General features: G+C 37.4%; 1 long non-coding RNA gene across 1 annotated transcript; it reads right to left on the reverse strand.

The window, feature by feature from the left end:
- Positions 1 to 762: 762 nt before the first annotated feature.
- LOC122812843 lies at positions 763 to 18,655 on the reverse strand. The gene is made up of 4 exons (XR_006366588.1): positions 18,618 to 18,655; positions 13,399 to 13,431; positions 13,252 to 13,281; positions 763 to 790 (listed from the first exon to the last, which is right to left on the reverse strand). It is a non-coding gene; the product is annotated as an uncharacterized LOC122812843 (long non-coding RNA).
- Between the last annotated feature and the right edge of the window lie 492 nt (positions 18,656 to 19,147).

The raw sequence follows: 19,147 nt of genomic DNA on the forward strand, positions 1-19,147 counted from the left end.
TAATTTTTATGTTATCTTTACAAAGTTTGTACATTCTCTTTATGTAATTGGAGATTTTCTCCCCGGCTGTCCTATGAAAATGGGTTCGTTCTGACCCAGGTGGACTATCCTGGTAAACAAATGTCAAATAAATAAATAATTTTGTGATACAAACATCTGGTTCACAATTTAAAACATAAACAAATAAAAGGAAAGACATGCAAATTAACTGCATGATTTGATGATTCACATTAAAACATAATATACACTATTAAATAAAAATTAACTAGAGACTGAAACAAAAGAAAGGAGTCAAAAACAGAATTAAGAGCAACTTAATCAGTTGTTGTATGAACAGCTAATGGGCTTAATCAGCAAAGCCAAAAGCAAATAAGAGAGAGATTAGCTGTGGAGCTGAAGAAAGATGATCTCAAGCCAAACTGGGAGAAGATAGTGACACCGTCAAGGAACACCCCATTAAATTGTTTTTAGAAGTACGGAAACTGAGAAAGAAGGGGAGCCTTTTTGGAAAACATTTGTTTTTGTTTGGTTGAACTGATTTTATGGGATTATACTTACATGTCAGGAGTGCTGATCTTGCTTCTAAATCTAAAAACATGAGACAAAAGGCAGGTTTTATACCACTGACACCTAGTATGCAGGAGAGTATAAACTTATAGAATACTAAAAAAATTACAAAGGCCAAAAACAGGGCTAAATTAATAATTCCCAGTGTGCAGAAAAGTATATATTAATAGATTGCATGGAAAATACTTACCCAAATAACTGAGGGAATTTGTGGCAGTTATCCCTAAAAATGAAGCAGAAAGAAAAGGTTTGTTATAACCATCAATTACTACTCTTCTAGTGAATGCTTACCAGCTGGGCATCAAATCAAGCAACTGTTTTAACAGCTATACAATACTGACAGAAACACTGACAGACTGCCAGACATAATATTTGTTTTAGTTTATTTATTTTATTTTACATTTGTTTACCGGGAAAGTCTGACTGGAACAAGGTCCATTTACATTGCAGGCCCAGGAAGAAAAGCTCCATAACAACACAAATACAACAAATAACAAAAAAATTCTGTACAGTGGCATATATACAATCAAGGAGATATGTCATACATTAGTTTGATCTAAGCAAGCTTGGTATATGCATAGTAAACCTTGGATGTCACTATTGGTACAACAAAGCATAAATTGAAAGATGTAATCAAGAAAACTGATGCTATTCGGGAGATATGTCACAGTGTCAGACATAGATTGTAGGATAGTAGACCCTGAAAGGGAGTATTTGAGTAGTACAAAAATAGCTGAGGTAAGCAGTGAGGAGATGAGGGTGGCAAGATTTGGAGGAGAGCAGGAAAGCATTTATGTAATGCAAGGACAGAGCCATGATTGCAAGAGGTGTGACTTAAGTGTCTTCTTGAAAAGTGAGATGGATGGTGCTGAGGAGATATTTTGGGGGAGGTTATTCCATTCCCTAGCAATGGTATGAGAGAAAAGACCTTTCCCTGCAGTGTTATTGGCTTTGGATATGCAGAGTGGGTTTTGTTGGATGAGCGTAGAGGGCGATTTGCTGAATATTGGTTTAGTAGTTGGTTTAGGGCTGCGGTTTTCTGAGGGTTCCTTATTATGTTGAAGGTGAGGACTAACTGGTGATAACTAATTAGCTGAGGGAGTTCTAACCACTGTAGTTGCTTTAGGGCAAGACAGTGATTACTTCTAAAAGTGGAGTTATTTGCGAATTTTGCAATTTTATTGTAACATGACTCTGCGGTGGTGGTGCTGCGGTAGCGTTGTCGCCTCACAGTTAGGCGGTGCCCGTTTGATTCTCAGTTAAGAGCGTCTTCTGTGTGGCGACATGCGTGAATGGTGTTCCTTCGGTGAAGGTTGTGCGTTAGGTCTGGCAAGCCAGCACGTAAAAATCTACTGCCAATCATTAGCGGACTGGAGTTCCGCTGTGGCGACCCCTAACCGGGAAAAGCCGAAAGACACAAACATTGTAACATGACTCTAGTTTGTTTAGGTGTTTTCCTGATATGAATTAGGATTGGTGAGGCAAACATTAGGGTAGACAAGAGGTGGGTTTGGGCTAGGGCAATTTGTGCTTGGTCCAATAGGAACTGTTTATGTTTGTATAAGGTTCCTAATAAAAGTGACTTGCACCACTGTAATGTAACATACAGACAGACAGACATATCAGCTGGGATTGTGAATTGCAGTACAGGTCTGGTGAAAAATATCAGTTCACATTGGCCAGGCCTGCATTTTGGGGTCTAGTTCACGTTGTCGTAAGCTGACAATATCGAATATGATATTGTCAGCACGACAATGTCGAAAGTTCAGAACATCGCGCAGGTAAATGGAAATCTCCATAAGGGGGAGATTTCCATTTACCTCAATGTAGTGCAGTCTCAGAGTTGGTATATTTAAGTAGGGGGGTGTGGGGGGTGCCCGGGGCTTGCCCCCTGCCTACGCTAGTTAGGTTTTTTTTTTATTGATTTATTTATTTTTGTACATTATTCGATATTTTACTACTTCGATCAATAAAGTTCGACCTTTATTGCTTCGATGTAGTAAAATTTCAATAACGTGATATAGACACGCATTTTAGTGTGGTTTATGGCTCGCAGCAGTTGTAGGTCTCTGTATGTATGCTGTAGGGCTCCTGCTCCATTGATGATATCTTCATACTGAAAAAGATATATGCTACAATCCACTTATGTGCCACATCCGTTGCTGTGGTAACACTGTCCAAACCTTATTTCTCTTAGCTGTTCCATACCAACAGGTGAAGTTCCAGGTACATGACTGTATATTCACACCTCTTCCGCATTGCTCCATAGTTCCTGCATGATCTGTGAACTTCATAGGACTAGGTGGTGGTATTTCATTTGTGCACTAGATCTACATATTGTGGACCATGTTTAGGAATACTGACCAGTTTTTTTCCATTTTTCTGGAAACTATTATAAAATTCCAAGTGTCTGGGCTATCTTTAGCAATACAAACCCATGAAGTTTCACTGAAGTTCACATTTTAGGCCTTAATATCAGTTACAAAATGTTAAACAATTTCCCTTCATCTACAGTAACATTATTAGAACAAGTCTTGAATGAAATGCATCACTAGTGTGAATCAAACTTTATTCAACTTGGCAACTGCGACCTTAGCGGGCTAGGTCCTAATAGTAAACAATCTGATAAGACTGTTGGTACAGTTTAATCTTAATTGAACTATCACTGAGCTCTACAAGATCCATCCCTCTTCATCTACGCTCACCATTGAGGATGCATTAATTATTAATATTCTACAAAGATGCCTTGGCTGAAATATCCTGTCAAATGCATTGAGTGACCACTTTTCAAGGATTATTGTACAGTACTTGAAAATCCAAAAATAAAACCCTGCTCTCGTTTTGCAGATCATTTCAAGAAAATAATAATAAAAAAAATAATAAAAAACAAATATTTGATCTGATCAGTTTGATCAATATGTGTTGGAACCCGCCCTTGAGAGAAATGACCCAAGAAGAAGAGTTTATTTATTAATCACATTACTCTAATCATATTACTTTAATCAAGGGCACACTTTTTCCTGCTAGGTTAAAAAGATTTAAGAGCAAACCATGCCACTGGTTACCTTCCAACCTTAAACCTTCCCCAAAGAAAGGGACAGCACATGCGCTCACTGAAAGCATCACCGCTAAACATATCTGTCAACTTCTTTGGGCAAGAACTCACAGCAAAGCAAAAGATAATTGGGAGGCAAAGGCCCAAAATCAAGGACAGATTTTAAATATCATTATTATAAACTTAGAAGGTTGATGGAATAACAAATTTTGCATTACCATGCAATTTCAGAAGGATATGAAGCCTGAAATTCCAATGCATTTCATTATTTATTGACATCAATCCTCAATCAATTGACAAGAAAAACCTTGAAAATTTTATGAGGAACAGACCAAAAATATGAAGCAAAAATATGAACATTCTGCAAAATTCTGGACAGTTGAAAGGTATGCTCCCAAGGCCAATATAAATCATTAAGATATCAAACACAAAAGTGATTCAAAGCAGTATATGCAAGGAAAAAAAAAACAGCTGCTTAATAAACACCAAAAGCAGTCTTAGAAACTTGTCAGAAATCTAATGGGATAAATTAATATTAAGAATAGTGACCCTGGAAACAACTTCAATCTGCTCATGGCTAATTGTATGAAATGCTACATTTCCATAGTGGAGGGCCCTATGGGTTCCCTTGACTGACACATGACCCTGTAAAAGTTGGATGAATATTCACTACTCTGCACATTTTTATTTCGGACAAATTTCCTAAACCACACTGACAGACTGCTCAAGAGCCTCTAATTATTCAGCTGTCTAAAATGTTCTAAGTTCCATCCACTCTTTCTCAAAGTAGGGAGCCCATGAACAACCAAATCCCAATCCTGTATTTTAACCGAATGGTCACCACAATAATTTGACCAGTGGCATTTAAAGTTGCTGTTATGTGACCTTAAGCCAAACTCTCAACATCATTCACTCCACATGGCTTCTTTTCCATAGCAAAACCATTTGTCCTATCATAAAAACTTTGGAAAAAATACTTGGTAACAAAATTCTAAAACATGCAGAGAAATGTGGCCAAATTATAGAATATGTGGGAAATATGGACTCATCTTACTCCCAACATTAGTTTGGGAAAGGTTTTAATATTCTTGACAGTTATATACAGCATTGCTTATTCAGTCCTCTACAATATGGAGAAAGGTATGTTCACTGGAGAAAACATCCTACATTCCTTCTTATAATACAATCTGCTGGTTTAACTACCTAACAAGTTCCAAAGAGCATTGCTGTTTGTCCATAAGAAAGTAAACTTCTGCATCTTGAGTTACTGTTCTCCAGTAAAACAAAGGGTATAAATTAATTCACTCTGCTATCAATCTAGGTCACAAACAGTGGAACTCTGACCCAAAAATAGGTTTTCGTTTGGCCTTCTTTTAGGAGAAAAAAAGCTTTTGTAAATGCAGAACAAGCAAATGAAATTAGTTATTGCTGGATCTTAACTTCAGAATCAAGCTTGCAAGATATTAGTCTATTAAAAGTACAGATTTGTTAGATTATACATGGTTAATAATGTGCATGCACCAACAAATTATTTTGTAATGTAAGTCATATCCTTTCTTTAGAGCAATAAAAATTTTGGTCAGGACAAAGCACAACAACAGCCCTATGAACTTTCACTGAAGATATCCCCCAAAATCTAGATAAAGACCTGCTAACAGGAACAGTATTCATTGATCTGAGCAAAGCCTTGGACATGGTGGAACACAAACTATTATTTAACTCCCTCATTACAGCTGGTATCTATCAAGACAGCCTGCTCTGGTTCAGAAACTTCCTTTCCAACAGACATTTTAATGTCCAGATTAGATCCATAATGTCTCCTTCCAACCACTGATCAAAGGAGTCCCCCAGAGATCAGTATTATGATCCTTGTTATTCTTATTTATCAACAAACTGCTCACAAATCGGCTGCTCTACTGCTGCTTTTAGAAAATATCTTGAAAATGATCTCTTCCAGCTACATATTGGCTTCACCACATCAGACTAATTATAAACCATAATCATCAACCCCCCCCCCCTTTCCAATTTTCTACATAGAGTCAGGGTGTCATGTCAACTGTTACCATATCTGTCTCTTGATTCAGTATTATTCTCCTACCATCCTCAACAGTCAAGCATGACTCTTGCAGGTCTTCTCCCAAACAATACACCCATTTTTTTGCTCATTGCCCTTGTTTCCTCTTGCCTTCTTCCTGTCTGCCCTAAATCTTCTTCATCAGATTGCCTTCTGCTTTCTTGCATATGTACCTGAACCACCTTAATCTGTTCTCTTTGACCTTATCTGCAGTTGGAGCTACTTGGGTTTCTGCTCTGATGTCCTTATTTCTTCTTGTGTCTCACAGTGTGCATCCTTCCACCCCTCTCATGCACTTCATCTCCATCAAATCTAGCATCCTCAACTGCTTTGCCTTCGGTGCCCAGGTTTCTGTAGCATCCAGCAGTACTGGTTGCATTACTCTTTTGTATACCTTATTTTTCAGCATCTTTTGCATTCTTCTGTCATTCAATATCCCTGACATTCTGTGTCAGCTGGATGCAGCCCCTCCAATTCTAGCTTTGACCTCCTCATTCACACTTTCCTTCCCTTCCACCCCTCCTCTCAGATACGTCAAGCTATTAACCTGTTCCACTATTTTCCCTTCTGTTTCAATTCTCAGCTTCTTCTGATTTCCCCCATCATTTGCTGCGACATAACTGTCTTACCTGTACTCAGTTTCATTCTGTGCACTTTCACTTTTGCATTTCATTCCCCTATCCTTTGCAAAAGTTCTCATTCAGAGTCTGCCTATAATACCACATTGTCTACATACAGCAACATTGCTGACCTGCACTCTGCATCCTGTTTGCTAATGTAGTCCATCACCAGTATGGACAGCAGTGGACTCAGAGCTGAACACTTATGCACATCCATTTCCACTGCGAACCCCTATGTGTGACTAGAACTATGTTCATACTTGGGTCATTGTGTCCTTGCACATAGCCTGCTCTAATTCTACTAATGTTTCTGGGACTTTAAACCATTACAGGACTGTCAAAATTAGCTTTCTTGGGACTTTGTCATATGCTTTCTATAAGTCTAGGAATGCCCAATTGGACTCTTTATCATCTCTAGCTTCTTCTCAAATATCTCTCTTAAAGCAAACATTATAAATAACTAACTAACTAAATAAATAAACAATCTTTGGCATCAGAGAAAACTCACTGCTGTTCCTAAACAGTGGGACATTTTGTTTAATAACTGTGAACCTAACTATATTATGTTCCACTTCAAATACTTAGGACTATGGTGGGATTAAAAAAAATAAACTTTAAATACCATGTTAATGACACAATGGCTAAAATCAGTCTTCTGCTTTTCTGGTTAAAATGATTTCACACTTCCTATCCCAGAGGGTGGCATACCTATTGACAAGGCCTAGGAGCCCTGCTTTACCAACTCAAATATGGCTTGATCACCAAAGAAAATGCCTCAAAGAAAAAACTCACATCCCTCCAGACCACTTTTAATAAAAACTATAGATTCATTGTGCTTGCCCCATAAATGGAACATCATTGCAATATTATAGTAAAAACAAAATGGCTTTCTTTATACAATGATGCACCCTTGTAATATCATTCACAAATAAGCTTATGCATTTAGAAACCTTTCCCATTTTGGCAAATAGATTCAACATAATGATGTATAAACTACAATTTAAGATCTCAGTCGCCCCTCTTTCTTTATTCTAATAAATAAACTTCAGTATAGCTCACAGCTTCTACTCCATGGCTCCCCTCATGTGGGAATCTTGGCCATTAAATTTTAGATCAGTTCTCTCCTTCCATGAATTACAGAATCAACTCAAAAAATGTCTCTTCATAGAATCTACCAGTAACTGCTCCACATAAGACATAAAATGGGCATTCTCTAATGCTTCCTCTTGTCATCACTAATCATCTCACATATCAGAGAAATTTCCATATAAACTACTTAATCACATCATCATCTAACCCCACTATCAGTTTATCCTATCTACTAACCATTATAATTTCCTATGTATTTTCCCTGCACTGACTTCTTCTCTTTGTCTTCCAAGTTAACTGCACATAGTGCAAATGCACCTCCTTATTCTTTTATTTCCAATGTTTCAAAGGTCAACTTAAAATGATGTAGGCAAACATAGCAACACCCTTCATTTGATTGCTTACATATCAGTTCAACTCTTGCCTGGATGTTCTAATTAATACACAAATGTAGTACTGACTGTACAGCATTTTGCACTAGTCTACCTCTGTACACAGATTCAGCATTGTCATCATTGCGTATATCCAGTCTTTTTCCACGCAGAACCTGAAAATGGTCTATGTGGATCAATGTTCTACCTAGCTGACACATGAAAATAAAATAAATAAATATCTAGACAGAAACACATGATTTTAATCTCTTCAGAGGTACAATATTCATGATATGCTAACCTCTATATAAATACCTGTATAATGATTATTAGCTCCAGATATGTTCACCTCACTCTTTACTGCTTTGTTTTTACTTATACTATGTCAGTTGTATATATTATAAAAACTAGCTTAATTACTACCTATCAATTATTTGAGCAAGTAATTATTTTTACAAGTCTTTTTTCAAAGCTACTACATATAATCTGTGATTCATTTAAATTTCAAGGTATTTATTTTCAACATCATTCTTTTATTTTGTTTACAAACTAAAATTTTATACAGTGCAACTGCGGAAGTGACACCCCAACCCCATGTGCAAAATGGGAAAAGGGGTTGAGGATGGATGGATGGATGACATCACATGCATTTTATTATGATTATTATGTTTGTGACATATTTTTAATGTTAACGGATACTTCTCTAACTATCATGCCATCTTTATAGCTTTTTTATAGTCATCGTGAAGCACATTATTATCAGCTGACCTACTATGGCGTTTGTATGTCACGGTACCTTGGCAGTAGCCATTTACATACTTAGCAGTGGTCTGTGTGAGGAGAGCTAAACCGTCACTAACAGACATAATAAACAGTGCTGTGAGCAACATATTCACATCACGCCATTACACAATGAACTACTGTGGAGTTTGTATGTAATGGTACCTCAGCAATACTCAGTAGCACACTTAGCAATGCTCTGTCTGATGAGGCCCAAACCAACACCTATTCACCTAATGGACATACTGTGAGTAACGGTACCTCAGTAGTAACCTGTGGCATACATAGCAGTGTCCTGTGTAATGAGAACCACACCAGCACCTAGTGACCTACTGAACTGTGAGTAGGAATACTACAGCAGTACCCAGAGAAATACTCAGCAGTGTCCTGATTGATGAAGACCACACCTACTTGATATAAATAGGGCAACAAGGGACACAGATCCCACTATCACCTAATGACCTAGTGTGTGGATTATATGTAATGGTACCACAGCAGTGTCCAGTGATATACTCTACAGTCCTGTATGTGTGTGCACATGTGTCTGGGTACAAAAGCATCACCTATTCATCTAAAGAAAAGACTGTGAGTAAAGGTACCTCAGCTCTACAATGTCAAATGCCTATCAATGCTGTGGAATGGGGACCATAACAGGAGTCCCTACTCATCTTATGAACAGGCTGTGAGTAACAGCACTTCAGCAGCACCCAGTAGGATACTTACCAATGCTGTCTTATGGGGACCATACCAGCACCTACACACCTAATAAGCAGGTCACATATTCCACTATTACCTAATGGCATCCTGGTGGGTGCCATGTAATAGCCCCCCACCATCATTGACTGATACATATACTGTCATTCCTTGGGTCCCACTACCACTCAGTGACATAGTGATCACGGCTGTGAGTGCTGGGAACCAGGCTACCACTGAGTGACCTAGTCAGCAGAACTGTAAAGGATAAGGCCACACAAGCACCCACTAAGCAGGGTTGTGATGATGAGCATGAACGACTCCTTGCTTTCATTAAAGACAACTGCGGAAATGTGGGTAGTTGTAGGAAGGAACAAAAAAGTACTCACTTGCGCTATCTTCTCTTACAACAAATTGAAGAGGAAACGCTGTGTGTACGACAAAAGACTTGAAATTTAATAAAAACAGCTCACAAATACACACTCCACAAAAACATGATAGACTTCACTTAATTAAGTGAAGTTTATCATGTTTTTGTGGAGTGTGTATTTGTGAGCTGTTTTTATTAAATTTCAAGTCTTTTGTCGTACACACAGCGTTTCCTCTTCAATTTGTTGTAATAGAAGATAGCGCAAGTGAGTACTTTCATTAAAGACACACAATTGTTTGTTCCAGAATTATGAAAAGCAAAACTAAAGAAGAACAGCAAATGTCAACAATTGCAGTGCTTCTTTAAAGCTATTTTTTGGGATTTGTGTTGATAGATTGAACATGTTTACATTGAATGCTGTTTGGCTTAAATAATTTGCCAAAAAAAATACTTTTGGCAATTTTTACAAAAAGTTTTTTTTTTTTGGAAGGGGACAAGTGCCCTTCACCTCCTACATGGGGGATCAGGGATCCCCCAACTTATATACAGCAACCCCAAGGTTGCACAACAATGAAGAAAAGTGCAACTTCAAGGATTGCCGAAAGATTTTTTGGCAATTTTCATTTGACCGGGAACTTGTACTCCTGTACCCTCCACACCTCTACTACTTATGTATACTAACTCCAAGATCACTATATCTCAGAGAAAAGAAAATACTCCAAGAAATAAGAATCTCAGACTTAATGTATGTAAGACTCTATTTTTGCACATTCGGTCTCACTATTCTGGGACTGGCACCAAGCAATCTTATAATTTAAAGTTGTTACTGGGCCTCACCAGTATTTACTGTGATACTTAGCAATGCTGTGTCTGATGGTGACCATCCCATCCCCTACTGAGCATGTCTTTGAATGAGAAGACCATAACAGTACTTAATGAGTTGGTGAGGGGGCTGCATGTGACAAATGGAATCACTAGCACCCAGAGACATACAGAGCAGGATTGTGAGTTATGGGTCTAGATCAGTATCCACTGATGTCCTGACATAATAGTACCCAGTTTCCTACTGACTAGGAATATACTTGATTGGAACGTCATCTGCGGCCTTGACATACACAACAGGCTTGTAAATAATAGGAAGATACTACCAGCCTATAAGGAGGGAAGGTAGCTTATGCACTGACTCCTACATGCTTCTACGGCCAACATAAAGATAAACTAATGGTCAGTTTTATTACTCCTGCTGAATACATCCCAGAGGACATATAAGTAACAGTGCAGCAAAGAAATGTGCCTGTGCACTTTATGACCAACACTATGGATGGACTTAGAACTGACCCTAACAGGAAATTATTATTATTCTCCTCAGTCATCCTTTTACTTTTATATTTGGAAACAAAACTGCTCTTAGGATGCCTCATACTACATGGAAGGGGGTCTACTTTATTCCCGCAAAAGCCGAATCGGTCAAATACAATTCGCGTGACACATAATGAGCGAAATGCGAGAACGTCGAATGCACTAAACCATGAAAGTGGAAATATCGAATTAGTTGGCCCGTCTGCGGAATAGCTTCATAAGGTAAGTGTGTGATAGTTACAGACCTTAGGGTTAGGGTGCGGGTTAAGGTAAGTGCATATATAGGCAATGTATGTAAGGTTTAGTGTAGGGTTTTCTTAAGTGTATGTGTGTGGGATATTAATTTGTTTGGGTATAGCTCAGTAGGGTAAGTGTGCGGTAGTTACGGACCTTAGGGTTAGGGAGGGGTTAAGGATAGTACATAGATAGTTGTGTATGTAGGGTTTAGTGTAGGGTTAGAAGTAGGGTTTTGGTGCTTTACTTTAGGGTTAGAAGTAGGGTTTTGGTTAGCGTGTGTATGTGTTGTTTTTTACTATGTTTCGGTAGGTAGTATGTTACGGGTGGTGGGGTTGGCCAACTATGAGAGATCGAGATTTCAAATTTCGCGGTTTAGTGCATTCGACGTATTCGTGTTTCGCTCATTATGGTTCGCGTGAATTGTATTCAACCGATTCAGCTTTCGTGGGAATAAAGTAGACCCCATGGAAGGTGATGTATGTGGCTATGTTCATTCAGCAGGTTTGCAGTTGTTTATGCTTGTTTATGTTTACAGCATGCAAACCTGAGGGATGTCATCACAGCTTTGCTGCCTTGCCGTTTTGCCACCCAACAGCATGCATTAGTATTTCAGTTTTCTATGATAGGACAACCTGGCTCACACTTAACAAATATTAAAATGGGGCTTCATTTCAATTGTTTGATCTGTTGGATCAGATTAAAAGGTTAAACCATTCTATTCATTCATGTCACCTTGTACAGCACAGCGTATCTGGTAATCAGGGAAACCATGCAGTACTCAAAAAGCTAAAAGGACCTGTGTATAGATTAAATGAAAGCATATTTGTTTTAATTTTGTACATCCAGAAACTCTAGCATGATATGGTACATAAATACAGTCAAACAGAAGGAGGGTCAGAGGGACTACAAATTGCCAGTTGATGTAAAAGAAATGGGCAAACTCAAAACATCATCTTTTTTCAAAGTTGTTTATATTATACTGGAGTTTAATGTCTTAAGAGAGAAGGCTAGAGACAAAAAAGCGGTAGAGTTTTGAAATTCAATTGTCAACTTACTGGAGGAACATCCTAACAGGTAGGACTTGGTAAAAAAAAGGACTGGACCCAGAGCATACTAAACAGGCATTCTGGAGAAACAATAGTTATTAGGAAGAACCGTAATAAAAGAATAACTTAAATCATATACAGTGGTGCAGCAGGTACCATTATTGCCTTACAGCAAGAGGTTCTTTGGTTCGATTCTCAGCTGGGTTGCCTTCTGGACAGAATCTGCATGTCCTCCCTGTGTTTGCATGGGTTTTCTCTGGATGCTCCATTTTTCTACCACATTCAAAGACATACAGTAGGTGGACTGGATGCTCTAAATTGGCCGTATACCTGTGTGTGTCTGTGTGTGTGTGTGTGTGTGTGTGTGTGTGTGTGTGTGTGTGTGTGTGTGTGTGTGTGTGTGTGTGTGTGTGCGTGTGCGTGTGTGCGTGTGTGTCTGTATCTGTGCGTGTGTGTTTGCGTATGTGCGCACGCTTCTGCATGATTGTATGTGGCATGGAGGAACAACCATGGCAAGGCTATCCACCTAGCAGTGTGAACATTGGCTGTAGATGATTGTCACCCTGTCCTCATTTGCAGAAATGGGAAAAGGGTTTATGGATAGATGGATGGATTGATATGCAGAAAACAATAAAAATAAGTATTAAAGGACAATACAGCAGACACTGAAACAAAGTAAAAGAATTAAAACACAACTAAGAAAGAAAATATTTTAATTTAGTCAGCTGTTACTATAAGCAACTGAGGTACTACATCAACAAAGCAAAAGGCAGGCTAAGACAGCTAGATAGACAGATGGACAGACAGACTGACAGAAGGGGGAGCTGAAGAAAGATGATCACAATCCAAAATGGGAAAAAGTTAGGAGATTGATGAGGTAGACCCCACTGCATGGTTTAAGATAAAGAATAGCTCGACCTACCCATTTTTGTAAAAAGTTTTAATTTATCATTTTGACTTGACTTATTTGTGTTTTTGGGAAACACTTACCTGTAGTTAAGTCCAAAGTTAGTTCTTGATCTAAAAAAAAAAGGTTACCAGTGATTCCTAGTTTGCAGTAAAGTACACACATATAAACTGCTTAAAATTACACATACTTAGAACTTTGTAAAAGCCAGAGAAAAAAAAAATACTTACTTAAGGGAACAAAAAACTTCATATAAATCAGAGCTAGAAAATGAAGCAGAAAGAACAGCCTCATTACAATCTTTAGTTAATGTTCTTATGTGTACTGAAATCTTACCAAATGCATACAAAAATCAAAGAATGGTTTTACCAAATATACAATAATAACAGGGACATCATTTTTCCAGTCGCTTAGAAAACAGCATAGCATTTCAAAATATGGATGTCTGAGTAGCAGAAAACAATGAGATTTCACTGAATTTGATATTTTAGACCATAATATCAGTCCTGAAGCTTTAAATAACAATTGCATATGCTCCCATCCATTCACAGTAACATTATGAAAACAAGATATTAAAATGCAACAATACTCTGAAACATGCATTTATTCTCCTTAGCAACTATAATCTTAACTAGCTAGGTACTCATCTCAGACAATTAAAATAGACTATTGGGACAAAAAAACAACACCTCCAGAGGATAAACGCTCCACAGCTAAGTATAAATCCAATAAGTCCACAAGCAGAGTATTAGCAGTAGAGCAGACTAAGGCTGGAAAACAAATCCCACATACAGCACTGGAATAAAATTGAATGTTCATTCACAAAACTGGAACAGTCAGGCAAGTGCTTTCAACCCACAGAGCTTCTATAGGCAATTTACAGATGAAAATAAGGCTGAATTTATACTTCCTGAATAACAATCAACTAGTTAATTAGCACAGGATTTAAAGCAGTACTACCAAAACCCACAGCAATGTAACATCAACTGAAACATATAAAAGACAAGAACAATAAGATAAAAATAGAAAATAGTAATAATTAAAAAATAAAAAATAAAACAATCATATAAAATCTAATATACATGTAAAACCATTCATCATTAGTCATTTACTTCACTTTTAAACCTCTAGACTTAAGTATTGGTCTTAGGAGGACCTTGTCATTTAACCCTGGCCACCATTCTGCCCCGAGTCTAATAATCCACCTGGTCTCTCATCCTTTTGTGTAATTCCTAATATCCCCATCTCGTGGATTAGGAAAGATCACCTCAATAGCCATAAACTTGAAAGTATGGTGCACATCGGTGTTCATTACATGCTTTGCAAAGGCATTACTGTTGGACTTAATTCTAATATGATACAGGTGCTCCCTAATCCTATCCTTAAACTTCCTGTCTGTTTTACCAACATAGTATGCACCACAGGCTTCACAATAAGCCAGGTATACTATGTGCTCCATTGGAAAGTTGGCAACAGCATGAAAGCTATACTGATAGCTGGTGACAGGGTGCAAAAAGGAGCCACTACTATTGATATAATGACAGTAGTTGCATTCTTTACATGGAGTGGTGCAACAATGGTGTTCTTCAGTTGACGGATTAGGTAAACTTCTAGCATAGCATAACATCCTTTTAAAATTTCATTTATTCATATAGACAAAATGGGGGATATCCCCAACAATCTGTCAGATGGCTGGATCCACAGTAAGAACACCCCAATTGTTACCGATAATGTCCTTAATCAAACCAACATCACGTGTATAAAATAAGGGAACTCTTATCTCACTACTAGCGTTCTTCCTGTCTGACATACATACATCAGGGGTTGAATATGAGAAATAAGGACATGCCACATCTCTCCTCAACAAATGTAGCCCATCAAACCCTCTCTGTATCTCATCTGGTTTATAGGCCCTGGCTAATAGCCTTACTTCCAAATCAGATAGTTCAGAATGACAGCCATCTTCTGATGCATTTAGTCTTTTCCTCCGGCAATTTAGACAATCTTGCTAGGGATGAACGTCAGTGTTTGGACTTTTTTCTTTCTAACTCTGAACTACGTGTTATGAAGCCTGACAAGGGGGGCGGAGTTGTGGTGTACAAAAATGTGGACTATGTTAATGCTATGACTAAAATTGTTATGGAATCTGGTAATTATGAAGTGGTCTCTCTTAATGAAATCAATGTAGGATATCGTAAAATTGACCTCGCTATTGAGGAATATTTACTTGACAACAGAATTTCCAAAGATATTTATGACTTTATTAAGGTTGATTTTCCTGTTTTAGCAACTATTTTTGGCATCCCCAAGGTCCACAAATGTGTTTCCAACCCGCCCTTCAGGCCTATTGTTTCTGGTAGTAAGTCTAAACCTTTTCCTATTGGTATGGTCATTGATCGATGGACCAAACCTTTATATGAGAAAATTCCCCACCTTATCAAAGATTCCTGGTCTTTTTTAGGGAAATTATCTCCTGATTTGTGGAACAAGGACTTAATTTTTTTGACTATCGATGTTGTCGACCTATTTTCATGTATCCCGAAGGATATAGGATTGGAATATTTTGCAAATAGTCTTAGATCAATTTCTAGTTTTACTTGGGATTGAATTTGTGTTTTGGTCGACATGATGTCCTTGGTCTTGGACTACAATTTTATCAGTTTTGAAGGAGAATTTTACAGATAGACCAGAGGGGTGGCGATGGGTGCCTCTTGTGCACCCATCTTCGCTAATCTTGTTATGTATGAGTGGGAGAAACTTTTTCTTTTTCCTTGTAAACATTTTTCCAACATTTCCTTTTACAGTAGATATTTGGATGATTTATTCATCTTATGGAATGGGCCTGTTAGTGAGATCCCTATATTTATGGATTATATTAATAAAACTACGGACTTTCTGCGTTTCACTCATCAATTTTCTACTAATGGGATTGGTTATTTGGACACCTTTATTAGTCATTCTTGCAACGGCTTTGACTCTAGGATATATCGAAAAGATACATTTTCGAATAACTATTTGCATTTTTCAAGTGACCATCCCAGGTACACTTTTAAGAATATATTTAAAGGGCAATGCATTAGAGCTGCCCGTATGTCTTCTAACAAAGCCGTTATGGTAAAGGAATTGGAATTTATTAAATTAATGTTTTTGGACAGGGGTTATCCGAGTGGCATGTTAAATGATGTCATCTCTTATGTCACACGTGAATGGGGTAATAAATTCTTTCCAATTTTAGGGAAGGGTGATCTTTTTAGGAAAAATTCTTTCTCCTCCTCCATGCACAAGTCTAGAGTATGTGTTTTGACTTTTTCTCCATACGTGCAATATATAAAAAACATCATTTTTGATTGTTGGAGATTATTTCAATCTGACTATGATTGTGTTAATATTTTGGGCAGTCAACCTAATTTTGTGTATAGAACAGGTCTAAACATTAAGGACCTCCTTGAGTTAAGGAAAAAACCTAGATTCACCTTTGGAACTACGAAGAAATGTAGACATTGTGGTCAATGTTCATCGGTATTAGAAACTAATGGGGTTAGGTTGGGTGACCTTAATAAAGTTTATGTTAAAAGTAAAGGTGGTAACTGTCAAACTTCTCGAGTGGTATACCTAGCCCTTTGTTCCAAATGTTCCGTGTTTTATATCGGAAAGACCGAGAGGCCTTTTAGAAAACGTATATACGAACATTTGTATAAAATTAGAACTGGTGATCTCAAGAACGCCCTAGCTCAACATGTATCTGTTCACGATAATACTCATATTTTTAAGTTTTTTATTATAGATAGGGTTGATATTGTTCCCAGTGGGGGGAATTGGAAAGTTAATTTGGCTAAAAGGGAGGCCATTTGGCAGTTTAGAACTACGCTACTTGTTTCCCAGGGATTAACGATTTTATAAGTATTAAACCTTTTTTACAAGTTTGAATTCTCCTCTCAATTTCCCTTCCTATTACTTTAGGGTATTTTATTAGTATTTTTTAGAGTTTTTAGATTTTTAATCATGTAACTTTAATGTACAACAGTAGACATGTTTATGCACTTATAATTGTTATGTATTAGGTGTATTTTTTGTGATGGGTAGGTTTTATATATATGTTTAGAAACTATTAATTTTTTGTTTCTCACATTGAGAAAAATGTTTTGAATTGTATTGAAAGGTTTCTTTAAGATTTTTGGTGCCTATTTTTCTGATTAGTGTATAAAATTGGGCTTGGTTTCCTGGTTCAGGGTTCTGATGAAGTCTGATTACAGATGAAAGCGCTTAACCCTGTCTTCGTGCACTAGTGGTTTGTTTTTGTGGATTGTACCTGCAATAAATTCTTCCATTCTACACTCGTTTTTGCATCAAGTGGATTATTTTGTCAAGTGGACATATTTCATTGTTTGGGCATTGTGCAGTCGTGAGTTGGAGCCTTGGGGCAGCCTGACTTTTTGTTTTGTTTGGTTGCTTGGTTGTTATTTACTGCTCCCCACTAAACATACTAACTCTGTGATCGTACAACAGTAAGGGAAAGAACTCATTTTCTTACCCCCACCACTATAACCTGATCTTGGTATAAAGCACAGTAATTCCTGACAGGTACTCCTGTCATTCACAAACACACTCTCAACAATTTCACTGTTACCGTCAACCATTTAATACCCAAAGAAACACAACACAAACGGAATCTGATGAGTTTTGATGAATGCACACATTACTATAAGTAATCTTGAAAACTCAATGTCTTACCATAAATCTACAGTTCAGTCACAACTGACTGAGAACCCATTAGGCCTACAATACCTTAAATTTTAAGATAAATGTTTTTACAAGGGGCAAGCCCCTCCACATCCCCATATGGAAAACAGACCCCCATTCCCTAAACTTATATATAAGAACTACACAGTCAAACAACACTGAAAGAAGAAATTCCCAATTGAAGTGGGTGGGGTGGTTGGTACAATGGTTAAGGTGTTTACCTCACAGACCCCAGGTACAGAGTTTGAGTCCCACCTTTGAAAGGGAAATTGGAAAGGTTTAAAATAATCTACAAGGCAGGCAGCCTAGTACTTACCTATGAAAAGTGCATAGTAGTCTCATACAAACAAAGCTCCCACATGGAGTAAGGATTTGCACTTCAAGTCATGACAAAATGCACCTTTGGCAGCCTGTATTTGGTGAACTACAATTCACCCAGTGTGTTCAAAAATACTTGCAGGGCAACCAATTTTTATGAGCAACAGAAAAACTGTAAAAGTAACACTGAAAACATTTAAGGCAGATTGGGTGGTAGATGAAAGAAGAAGAGACAAACACAGAATAAGGGAGACTAGAAAAAAAATGCTGTAGAAGACCGAAAGGACTGTATAAAAATGACTAAAACCAAAGAAAAAAGGTCCCTACTTTTTTCAGACTTTTTGATTGGCTTTTCTGGCTTGACTAACACATTTTTCAATACAATACTCACTTGGAAATCGGACAAGTGTTATCTTCTTTTTAGAATCTGCAGAAAGACAAAAAAGAAAGAAAGAAAGAATTACGTTACAAAGAATTATTAGTATGTGGTCAAGTATCTGCACATGAATTTGTTAAGAAATTATCAACATGTGAAAGCACAGTAATCTAAGGAAAATATAAATTAAAAAAAACAATGCCTACCTTCTGGCATGGGGAACTTGAAGGAAAATTGCCCTAGAAAAATGAAATTGAAAGAACAAAGAACAGCCTTGTTATAAACATTATATACTACTTTTACTTGCAATGAGGGTTTACAACCTGCAAAGCTAAAGAAATTTATTTTTAACAGATATGTAATACTGAACTTTGAAAAAGTCATCTGTAAGGATGAAAGTGCTCACTTCTTGTTTTGTGTATCAGTTTGTTTTAATAACTTGCTGAGTAATTTGCAGCTCTTATTGTTTTTTGTATGTTAGAATTCTGAATTAATGTAACAGCCTGCCAAAACCCGAAAACTGAACAGACTAAATGATAATAACC

This window comes from Protopterus annectens, chromosome 10.part0 (assembly GCF_019279795.1).
Source record: "Protopterus annectens isolate FY-2018-M chromosome 10.part0, PAN1.0, whole genome shotgun sequence".
NCBI classification, from domain to species: domain Eukaryota; kingdom Metazoa; phylum Chordata; order Ceratodontiformes; family Protopteridae; genus Protopterus; species Protopterus annectens.